General features: G+C 52.1%; 1 protein-coding gene across 3 annotated transcripts in view; it reads right to left on the reverse strand.

Moving 5' to 3' along the window:
- The window catches only part of nim1ka (NIM1 serine/threonine protein kinase a), a 42837-nt gene extending 32273 nt beyond the window's left edge, over window positions 1-10564 (reverse strand). For 2 of the 3 annotated variants that reach the window (XM_072593566.1, XM_072593565.1), the window contains exon 1: window positions 10412-10564. The gene's annotated coding sequence lies outside the window, so the exon portion shown is untranslated. Of the gene's footprint in view, window positions 1-4647; window positions 4849-10411 lie in introns of all 3 variants that reach the window. The other variant, XM_072593568.1, reaches the window with a different exon arrangement.
- Between the last annotated feature and the right edge of the window lie 1159 nt (window positions 10565-11723).

The raw sequence follows: 11723 nt of genomic DNA on the forward strand, positions 1-11723 counted from the left end.
TCGCCTCCTTTTAGGCACTGTTCAAAATTCAATTTTTGACCAACTTTTAACCTCCCACTCTAACTTCCTCTTCTTTAACTTTACATCTGCTTTTGGATGACCATGGTCCTGTGAAGCACCTTGTATTATTGCATTGTAGGCACTATGTAAATGCAACTAGCTTGTCATTCCTAATTGTAACTGAATGTGTGAGCTTGGTCCAGAGATTCACATCTGAATTGAATGGTCACAAACTAAAGTCTATCATCTGACCTCAGTGCAGTCCTGAGGGAGTGCAGCAGTGTCAGATTGTCTCAAACAGCGACTGAAGATTACACGGCACATTTTGAAGAAGATGTTTACCCCTCAGTCGAAATACACATTGAGTGCTTGTACTACGTTGCTGTGTGCAAATTGGCTGCTCAGACTCGACTGTAAAAAATACTGATCATCAATCAAAAAAATTGCTCAAGGTCACAGCAGGTCAGGCAGCATCTATGGAGAGACAGTAAGCTAACATTTCCAGTCTAGATGCACAAAATGTTAGCTTGCTCTATCACCATGGATGCTGCCTGACCTGTCCTGAAGGACGGTTACACCCGAAATGTCAGCATCACCTCCTGATGCTACCTGGCTTAAACCACAGAATCCCTACAGTGTGGAAATAGGCCCTTCAACCCAACAAGTCCAAACCAACCCTCTGAAGGGTAACCCACCTGGACCCATTCCCCTATCCTATTATCCTATATTTACCTCTGACTACTGCACCTAATCTACACATCCCTGAACACTACAGGCAATTTAACATGGCCAATTTACCTAAGCTGCACATCTTTGGATTGTGGGGGGGAACCAGAACCTGGAAGAAACCCACGCAGACACGGGGAGAATGTGCAAACTCCCCACAGACAGTCGCCCGAGGCTGGAATTGAACCTGGGTCCCTGGCGCTGTGAGGAAGCAGTGCTAACCACTGAGTCACCGTGCCTGAGCATCCGGCCTGTCTATTTTGGATTCCAGCATCTGCAATTTTGTTGTCTCTAACAGCTGTGATCTCCAGCACTTTTTGTTTTCTGTACAATTTCCAGCATCAAGTAGCCATTTGCTCCAGAGTGAAAATCACTTTGAGAAGTGCTGAGGTTGTGAAAGGGGACAACTAAACAAATGCAAATTCTCCCTCTTCTTGTTAATTCCTTTGAAAAGAGATGTGCCAGTTGAATAAGATCAAAGGAGGGACCTCATGAATCCTAATAATGGAGTCCAACGTTACTGAGAAAGCCAACAGCCTTTCTTTTTTTACATGGAAACCTAGTTAAACATCAGAGACAAGCATTCAAAGACCTGATCGAAGATGCTTTCCTGATTAGATTGATTAATTTAAACTGGACAGCCAGCTGTTAGTAATGTATTGTCTGGAGCAGCAGCTCAACTGCACACACAATCCCTCTTCAGAGTAACCTCACTGTGTTCACCGAAGACGTCATCTCTGGAGTGCCTTCAAATGAGAGGTCACAAATGCAAAAACGATTGATGACAGCTGCTGATCAGCTGAAAATAGAACAACACAAACTCTACAAACCCAGAGACAGGAAACAACAAGTGATTGGTACCAGGGGAGACGGAGCACATTCAAGCCCCCAGTGCAGTGGGGTGGGGGTGAGGAAGGGCACTGGGATTATTTTGATAAGATCCCCCGTGGCAGACTAACCACGATAGGATGAGCTCATGAGATCCAGGGTAAATAGACATTTTGCATCCAAAATTGTCTGAAATGCAGAGAGTGATGGTCCACGGTGGCTCAGTGGTTAGCACTGCTGCCACACAGCGTCAGGGACCCCTGGATCAATTCCAGCCTGTGTGGAGTTTGCACCTTCCCCCGTTATCTGCATGGGTTTCATCTGGATGCTCCAGTTTCCTCCCACAATCCAAAGATGCAGGTTAGGTGAAGTGGCCATGCTAACTTGCCCATAGTGTTCAGGGATGTGTAGGTTAGATGCATTAGTCAGGGGTAGATGTAGAATAATAGGGAATGGGTGTGGGTGGGATACTCTTCGGAGGGTTGGTGTGGACTTGTTGGGCTGAAGGGCCTATTTCCACACTGTACGGAATAGGAATATAGTCTTCCATATTCTATGAAAACAGGAATTTTTAAAAAATTCATTCATAGGATGTGGGCTGGATGCGTGTTGCTGGCAAGGCAGCATTTATTACCCATCTTTAAGTTACTAGTCAACCACATTGCTGTGGGCCTGGAGTCACATGTAGGCCAGAACAGGTAAGGATGGCAGCTTCCTTCCCAAAAGGACATTAGTGAACCAGGAGGATTGATGGTCATTATTAGAACCTTAACTCCAGAATTTGTTTTTCTATTGAATTCAAATTGCACCATCTGCCATGGCAAGATGTGAATCCGGGTCCCCCGAACATTACCAGGGTCTCTGGATTCCTGATGAAGGGATCATGACTGGAACGTCGATTCTCCTGATCCTCGGCCTGCTTAGCTTTTCCAGCACCACCCTCTGGATGAACAGCTCAGTGATAATACCAACCTGGCCACTGCCTCTCCTCAGGGGCAGCTGCTGCTGGAAGTCTGTTTGCGAGGTGGGGGCGGGGTCCACAGGGCTCAGTGCTGGGGCCCTTGCTGCTTGCGGTGGTTAATGATTCGGATTTAAATGTAGGGGGTACAATCAAGAATACACGGATGGTGTGAAACTTGGTAGGATGGTGAACAGTGAGGAGGATAGCTGTAAACTGCGGGAGGATGGCAATGGGCTGGTCCACTGGGCAGAGCAGGGACAAATGGAAAAGTGTGAGGGAATGCACTTGGGGAGGGTTAACAAGGGAAGGGATAACACTGTGATTGGTGGGACCCTGGAGTGGGCTGAAGGTCATAGGGACCTTGGTCTTCACATCCACAGATGGGGCAGCACGGTGGCTCAGTGGTTAGCACTGCTGCCTCACAGCAAAAGGGACCCGTGTTCAATTCCTGCCTCAGATGAATATCTGTGGGGAGTTTGCACATTCTCCCCGTGTCTGCGTGGGTTTCCTCCGGGTACTCTGATTGCCTCCCCACAGTCCAAAGATGTGCAGGTTAGGTGAATTGACCATGCTAAATTGCCCATAGTGTTAGGTGCATTAGTCAGGGATAAATGTAAGGGAATGGGTCACTGTTCAGAGGGTCGGTGTGGACTTGTTGGGCCAAAGGGCCTGTTTCCATACTGGAGGGAATCAAATCTAATCTAATCCCTGAAGGGAGCAGGGCAGTTCAATACTGTGCTTAAGAAAGCATATGGGATACTTGTCTTTGTTAGCTTGAGGTTGTTTTTGTATCGCCATAGTCTCACCAGACCACAGGGGCTGCTCTCTCATTAGAGAGAAGGGACTAGTGGTGATTTAACCTGGGGGCCACACGACCTCGGGTGAAGGAAGAGGTTGAGAAGGAGAGTCCTTCATGGTAACCTCAAACCAGTGATGGGAATTGAACCCACGCTATTGGTATCGCACTGCTCTGTAAACCAACAATCCAGCCAACTGAGCTAAGCTAAACTGCTATGGAATACAAGAGCAGGTTATCCAAGAGACAGGTTCTCCTGGAACTGTACAAAATGCTGGTTAGGCCACAACTGAAGTATTGTGTGCAGTGCTGGAGGGTCCTGGCTGAGATAGAGTTCAGGTTAGGGAGGTTGCAGGGTAAGTTACCAGGATGCTGCCTGGGCTGACTGTCTGACCTCGGAGCAAGGCTTGGATAGGCTGAGAACGCTTTCCTTGGAGCAGTGAACGTTTAGAGGGGACCTGATAGGCATGGATAAGATTATGAGGGATCTTGATGCTGTTCCAGTGCAGCGACAACACTGACATCTATCCAACAATGTGAAAAATTACCCAGGTACGTCCTATACACAAAATGCAAGACAAATCCAGCCCAGCCAATTCCTGCCCCATCAGTCTACTCTCAATCATTAGTAAAGTGATGGAAGGTGTCACCAACAGTGCTGTCAAGCAGCACCTGCTCAGCAATAACCTGCTCAGTGATGCCCAGTTTGGGTTCCACCAGGGCCACTCAGCTCCTGACCTCATTACAGCCTTGGTTCAAACCTGGACAGAAGAGCTGAATTCTAGAGGGAAGGGAAGAGGGACAGCCTTTGACATCGAGGCCACATTTAGCCGAGTGTAGAATCAAGGAGCCCTGGCAAAACTGGAATCAATTGGTATCAAGGAGGCATAGGAAGATGCTTTAGGTCAGTAATCTCAGCTCCAGGACATTACTGCAGGAGTTCCTCAGGGTGGTGTCCTATGTCCAAGTATCTTCAGCTGCTTCAATCAGTGACCTTCCCTCCATCATAAGGTCTGAAGTGGGGATGTTCACCGATGATTGCACAATGTTCAGCACCACTGATGGCACTCAGACACTGGAACAGTCCATGGTCAAATGCAACAAGATCTGGATAATATCTAGATTGTGTGCCACACAAATGCCAGACAATGTCTATCACTAATATGAGATAATCTAATCACCACTCCTGGACATTCAATGGCATCACCATCACTGAATCCCCCAGTATCATATCCTGGAGGTTATCAGTGACCAGAAACTGAACTGGATTCACCACATAAATTCAGTGGTGACAAGAGCAGATCAGAGGCTAGGAACACTGCAGCAAGTAACTCACCTCCTGACTCCCCAGAGCCTGTCCACCATCTGCAAGGTACAGGTCAGGGGTCTGACGGAATACTTCCCACTTGGGTGCAGATCCAGCGACATTCAAGAGGTTTGACACCGTCCAGGATAAAGCAGACTGCTTGATTGGCACCACATCCACAAGCATCCATTCCCTCCACCACCGATGTTCAGTAGCAGCAGTCTGTATTATCTATAAGATGCACTGCAACAGTTCACCAAAGATCCTTTTACTGGCGGGGGGGGGGGGGTGGAGTCCAGAACTAGAGGGCATAGGTTTAGGGTGCAAGGGGAATGATATAAAAGGAACCTAAGGGACAACTTTTTCATGCAGAGAGTGGTACGTGTATGGAATGAGTTGCCAGAGGAAGTGGTGGAGGCTGGTACAATTGCAACATTCAAACATTCATGGGTATCTGAATAGGAAGGGTTTGGAGGGATATGGGCTGAGTGCTGGCAGGTGGGACTAGATTGGGTTGGGACATCTGGTTGGCATTGACATGTTGAACCGAAAGGTCTGTTTCCATGTTGTACAACTCTATGACTCTATGACTGCACCTTTCAAACCCACAACACTTACATCTAGAAGGACAAGGGCAGCAGATACATGGGAACATCACACCCTGCCAGTTCGCCTCCAAGCCATTCACCATCCTGACTTCGAAATATGTCATCATTCCTTCAACATCAAAATCTTGGAATTCCCTCTCTAACTGGTCTCCTTGTGGTTCTACCTACAGCACATGGACTGCAGTGGTTCAAGTAGGCAGCTCACCGTCACCTGCTCAAGGGGGCAACTAGGGATGGCAATAAATGCCAGAGGTGCCCATATCCCATGAAGCAATAAACAAACATAAAGCTGGAAAATGGCATTAATGTATTCAGCTTTTCGTTTAACTTCTAGTTGATAGGCCAAATGGCCTCCTTCAGGGCCAGAGAGTGTGATGCCGGAAAAGCACAGCAGGTCAGGCAGCATCCGAGGAGCAGGAGAACCGATGTTTCAGGCATAAGCCCTTCATCAGGAATGAGCGTGGTCCTCACTTTCCTCTCCTTCAGAGCCATAACATTTTGGAATCTGCGTGAGATATATTTCAGGCAAGGTTCACTCGACTTGAGTCTTGGGATAAAACAGTTGTCTTCTGGGGCTAGGGTGAGCAGATTGGACTTTACCACTGGAGGTCTGGAGAATGAGAGGTGACCTTACTGAAACCAATAAGCTCCTCAGGAGGCTCAACAGAGCAGAGGTTATGACAATGTTTCACCTCGAGGAGGAGACGAGAACTAGGGAGCATGGTTTAAAATCAAAGGGGGCTCCCATTTAGATTAAATTCCCGACAGTGCGGAAACAGGCCCTTCGGCCTAACCAGTCCACACCGACCCTCCGAAGAGTAACCCACCCAGATCCATTTCCTTCTGACTAATGCACCTAACACTACGGGCAATTTAGCGTGGCCAATCCACCTGACCTGCACATCTTTGGACTGCGGGAGGAAACCGGAGGAGACCCACGCAGACACGGGGAGAATGTGCAAACTCCACACAGACAGTTCCTCGAGGCTGGAATTGAACCTGGGACCCTGGAGCTGTGAGGCAGCAGTGCTAACCACTGTTATCTCTCAGAGGGTTGTTCGTTTTCAGAGTTGTCTTCCATACAGAATAGCACAGGACGGGGCTTTGAATGTATTCAAGACTAAGTTAGACACATTTTTGACTGATGAGGTAGTCGGGGCTTGTGGAGGGGATAGATGGAATAAAGTGAACTGGAGTCCATAATCAGTTCAGTCACGATCTTACACAACGATGGCCTGGCTTGAAGGGTCAAAGGCCTACTCCTGCTCCAACATCTCATCCTGTTCAGAGAGTAGGATCTTATCAGTTTTACTCTGTGCCTAACACACACTGTACCTGCTTTCACAGTTCCATGGGATACTTTACAGGGAGTGTTAGTAATCCTGCTAACCAAATTGATTAAACCAGCACACCACTCACATACAGAAAATCCATGTGACACCCTGAGAGAAAGTGAGGACTGCAGATGCTGGAGAGTCAGATTCGAAAGGTGTTGTGCTGGAAAAGCACAGCAAGTCAGACAGCATCTGAGGAACAGGAAAGTCGACGCTTTGAGCATAAGCCCTTCATCATGAGATACCCTGCCAATTAGAATCAGCAGGTTCTTTCACCCAACTCAGGAAACATCATTATATCATACACAACATGTGACAGCAGCAACTCTGAACAACATGGAACAAAATCTTAAACGGTATGATCCAAACTCAATCACTGAGTACAAAAATAAAACTAACAACATGGGACAAATTACACCCTCCCCGTGTCTACACACCCCTCTAACACACCCCTCCCTGTGACACACTCTAACACACCCCTCCCTGTGACACACTCTAACACACCCCTCCCTGTGTTAGACTCTGACACACCCCTCCCTGTGTCACACTCTAACACATCCTTCCCTGTCACACACTCTGACACACCCCTCCCAGTGTTATACTTTGACACACCCCTCCCTGTGACACACTCTGACACACCCCTCCCAGTGTTACACTCTGACACACTTCTCCCTGTGACACACTCTGACACACCCCTCCCAGTGTTACACTCTGACACTTCTCTCCCTGTGACACACTCTGACACACCCATCCCTGACACACTCTGACACACCCAGACCCTGTGACACACACTGACACACCCCTCCCTGTGACACACTCTGACACACCCCTCCCAGTGTTACACTCTGACACACTTCTCCCTGTGACACACTCTGACACACCCCTCCCTGACACACACTCTGACGCACCCCTCCCAGTGTTACACACTGACACACTTCTCCCTGTGACACACTCTGACACATACCTACCTGTCACACACCCCTCCCTATGACACACTCTGACACACCCCTCCCAGTATTACACTCTGACACACCCCTCCCTCTCACACACTCTGACACACCCCTCCCAGTGTTACACTTTGACACACCCCTCCCTGTCACACACTCTGACACACCCCTCCCTGTGACACACTCTGACACACCCCTCCCTGACACACACTCTGACGCACCCCTCCCAGCGTTACACTCTGACACACTTCTCCCTGTGACACACTCTGACACACCCCTCCCTGTCACACACTCTAACACACCCCTCTCAGTGTCACACTCTAACACACCCCTCCCTGTCACACACTCTGACACACCCCTCCCAGTGTTACACTTTGACACACCCCTCCCTGTCACACACTCTGACACACCCCTCCCTGTCACACACTCTGACACACCGCTCCCAGTGTTACACTCTGACACACTTCTCCCTGTGACACACTCTGACACACCCCTCCCTGACACACACTCTGACGCACCCCTCCCAGTGTTACACTCTGACACACTTCTCCCTGTGACACACTCTGACACACTGCTCCCAGTGTTACACACTGACACTCTTCTCCCTGTGACACACTCTGACACACCCATCCCTGACACACTCTGACACACCCCTCCCTGTGACACACCCCTCCTAGTGTTACACTCTGACACACTTCTCCCTGTGACACACTCTGACACACCCCTCCCTGTGACACACTCTGACACACCCCTCCCAGTGTTACACTCTGACACTTCTCTCCCTGTGACACACTCTGACACACCCATCCCTGACACACTCTGACACACCCAGACCCTGTGACACACACTGACACACCCCTCCCTGTGACACACTCTGACACACCCCTCCCAGTGTTACACTCTGACACACTTCTCCCTGTGACACACTCTGACACACCCCTCCCTGACACACACTCTGACGCACCCCTCCCAGTGTTACACTCTGACACACTTCTCCCTGTGACACACTCTGACACACCCATCCCTGACACACTCTGACACACTTCTCCCTGTGACACACTCTGACACACCCCTCCCAGTGTTACACTCTGACACACTTCTCCCTGTGACACACTCTGACACACCCCTCCCTGACACACACTCTGACACACCCCTCCCAGTGTTACACACTGACACACTTCTCCCTGTGACACACTCTGACAAATCCCTACCTGTCACACACCCCTCCCTATGACACAGTCTGACACACCCCTCCCAGTATTACACTCTGACACACCCCTCCCTCTCACACACTCTGACACTCCCCTCCCAGTGTTACACTCTGACACACTTCTCCCTGTGACACACTCTGACACACCCCTCCCTGACACACACTCTGACACACCCTTCCCAGTGTCACACTCTAACACATCCTTCCCTGTCACACACACTGACACACCCCTCCCAGTGTTACACTTTGACACACCCCTCCCTGTCACATACTCTGACACACACCTCCCTGTGACACACTCTGACACACCCCTCCCTGACACACTCTGACACACGCCCAACCTGTTATCCACTCTGACACACCCCTCCCAGTGTTACACTCTGACACACCCGTCCCTCTAACACTCTCTGACACACCCCTCCTGACTCACTCTGACACACCTCTCCCAGTGTTACACTCTGACACACCCCTCCCTGACACACTCTGACACACTCCACCCTGTGACACTCTCTGACACATACCTCCCAGTGACACTCTGACACACCCTCCACCCTGTAACACACTCTGACATACCCCTCCCTGACACACTCTAACACACCCCTCCCTCTGACACACTCTGACACACCCCTTCCAGTGTTACACTATGACACACCCCTCCCTGTCACACTCTGACATACCCCTCCCCGTGTTACACTCTGACACACCCCTCCCTGACACACTCTGACACACCTTTCCCTGTGAAAACACTCTGACACACCCCTCCCAGTGTTATACTCTGACACACCCCTCCCAGTGTTACACTCTGACACACTCCTCCCTGTCTCACTCTGACACACCCCTCCCTGTGTTACACTCTGACACACCCCTCCCTGACACACTCTGACACACCCCTCCCAGTGACACACTCTGACACACCCCTCCCAGTGACACACTCTGACACACTCCACCCTGTGACACACCCCTCCCAGTGACACTCTGACACACCCCCCACCCTGTAACACACTCTGACATACCCCTCCCTGACACACTCTGACACACCCCCCACCCTGTAACACACTCTGACATACCCCTCCCTGACACACTCTGACACACCCCTCCCAGTGACACACTCTGACACACCCCTCCCAGTGACACACTCTGACACACTCCACCCTGTGACACACCCCTCCCAGTGACACTCTGACACACCCCCCACCCTGTAACACACTCTGACATACCCCTCCCTGACACACTCTGACACACCCCTCCCTCTGACACACTCTGACACAACCCTTCCAGTGTTACACTCTAACACACCCCTCCCAGTGTCACACTCTAACATACCCCTCCCTGTCACACACACTGACACACCCCTCCCAGTGTTACACTTTGACACACCCCTCCCTGTTACACACTCTGACACAATCCTCCCTGTTACACTCTGACACACCCCTCCAACACTCTCTGACACACCCCTCCTGACTCACTCTGACACACCCCCACCCAGAGTTACACTCTGACACACCCCTCTACTACACACCCCACCCTGTGACCCACCCTCCCTGACACCCCCCCACCCAGTGACAGTGTCAGACACACTGCACCCTGCCTGTTGCCCCCCAGGTGAACACTGCTGTCCCTGTTTGCAGGGTGGGGGTGATGATGATGGGGGGGGGGGGGGGGGGGGTTGGGGGTGTAAGTGAGCTGCAGCCTCACCTCCTGCACCACCAGCGGCCGGTGCCTGTGCCCCTGGTCCCGGGGGAGGGTAGCGCTGTCCTCCCGGGATCCTCACTCCCGCATCCCCCGCGGACACGGACACGGCCCCGACACCGAGACCGCTCAATCTCCGCTGCTCCCGCCGAGCGCGCCCCCGACAGAGGCTGCTGCAAAGCGCGTGCACGGCGCCGGTGAGATCCGCGGGAACAGTAGAAGCGCGCGCGCGCGCCCGCACGGCGGTCTCCCTGACAACGCCCCGGTGATTGACAGGAGCCGGGAGATTGTTTATCGGTTGCTATGGAAACTGCCGGCAGTGATTGACAGGAGGCGCCACCCCACCCCCTGCACCATCCCCCCACCCACTCCCTGCACCATCCCCCCACCCACTCCCTGCACCATCCCCCTTACCCCCTGCACCATCCCCCTTACTCCCTGCACCATCCCCCTTACCCCCTGCACCATCCCCCTCCCCCCCCCCCCTCTCCCGGAACCATCCCCCCACCCTCTGCACCATCCCCCCACCCCCTGCACCATTCACCCACCCCCTGCATCCCCCCACCTCCTGCACCAACCCCCAACATCTCCACCCCCTGCACCATCCACCACACCCCTGCACCATCTTCCACACCCCCTGTACCATCCCCTACCCCCCTGCACCATCCCCCCACTCCCTACACCATCTTCCCCACCCCCTGCAACCCCACTTCCTGCACCATCCCCCCCCACACCATCCACCCCCACCCCCTGCACCATTCCCCTACCCCCTGCATCATCCCCCCCACCCCCGCACCATCCACCCCACCCCTTGCACCATCCCCCAACCCCTGCACTTTCCCCCCACCCATTGTGCCATCTCCCCCACCCCTTCACCATCCCACCCACCCCCGCACCATCCACACCCACCGCCTGCACCATCCCCCACCCCCCGACACCATCTACCCTACCCCCTGCACCATCCCCCTTCCCCCCCGCACCATCCCCCCACCATCTCCCCCACCCCTGCACCATCACCCCCATCCCCCCACCCCTCTGCACCACCACCCCCACCCCCCGCACCATCCCCCACCCCCTGCACTATCCCCCCCAACTCCCTGCACCATCACCCCCCCACCCCCTGCGCCACCCCCTCATCCCCTTCACCAAACCCCCTTCCTTCTGCACTGCCCCCCGTTCCCTGCACCACCTCACACCCCCTGCCTCTGTCCTGTGTTAGTTTGGAGAATGCACTGCATGAACAGGCAACTGCTGTAGATTCAATTGTAACTGGCTCAGGGAGAATTGGAATAATACTCCAAATTATATTTGAGCATTT

Source organism: Chiloscyllium punctatum, chromosome 2 (genome assembly GCF_047496795.1).
Source record: "Chiloscyllium punctatum isolate Juve2018m chromosome 2, sChiPun1.3, whole genome shotgun sequence".
In the NCBI taxonomy this organism is placed as follows: Eukaryota; Metazoa; Chordata; class Chondrichthyes; order Orectolobiformes; family Hemiscylliidae; genus Chiloscyllium; species Chiloscyllium punctatum.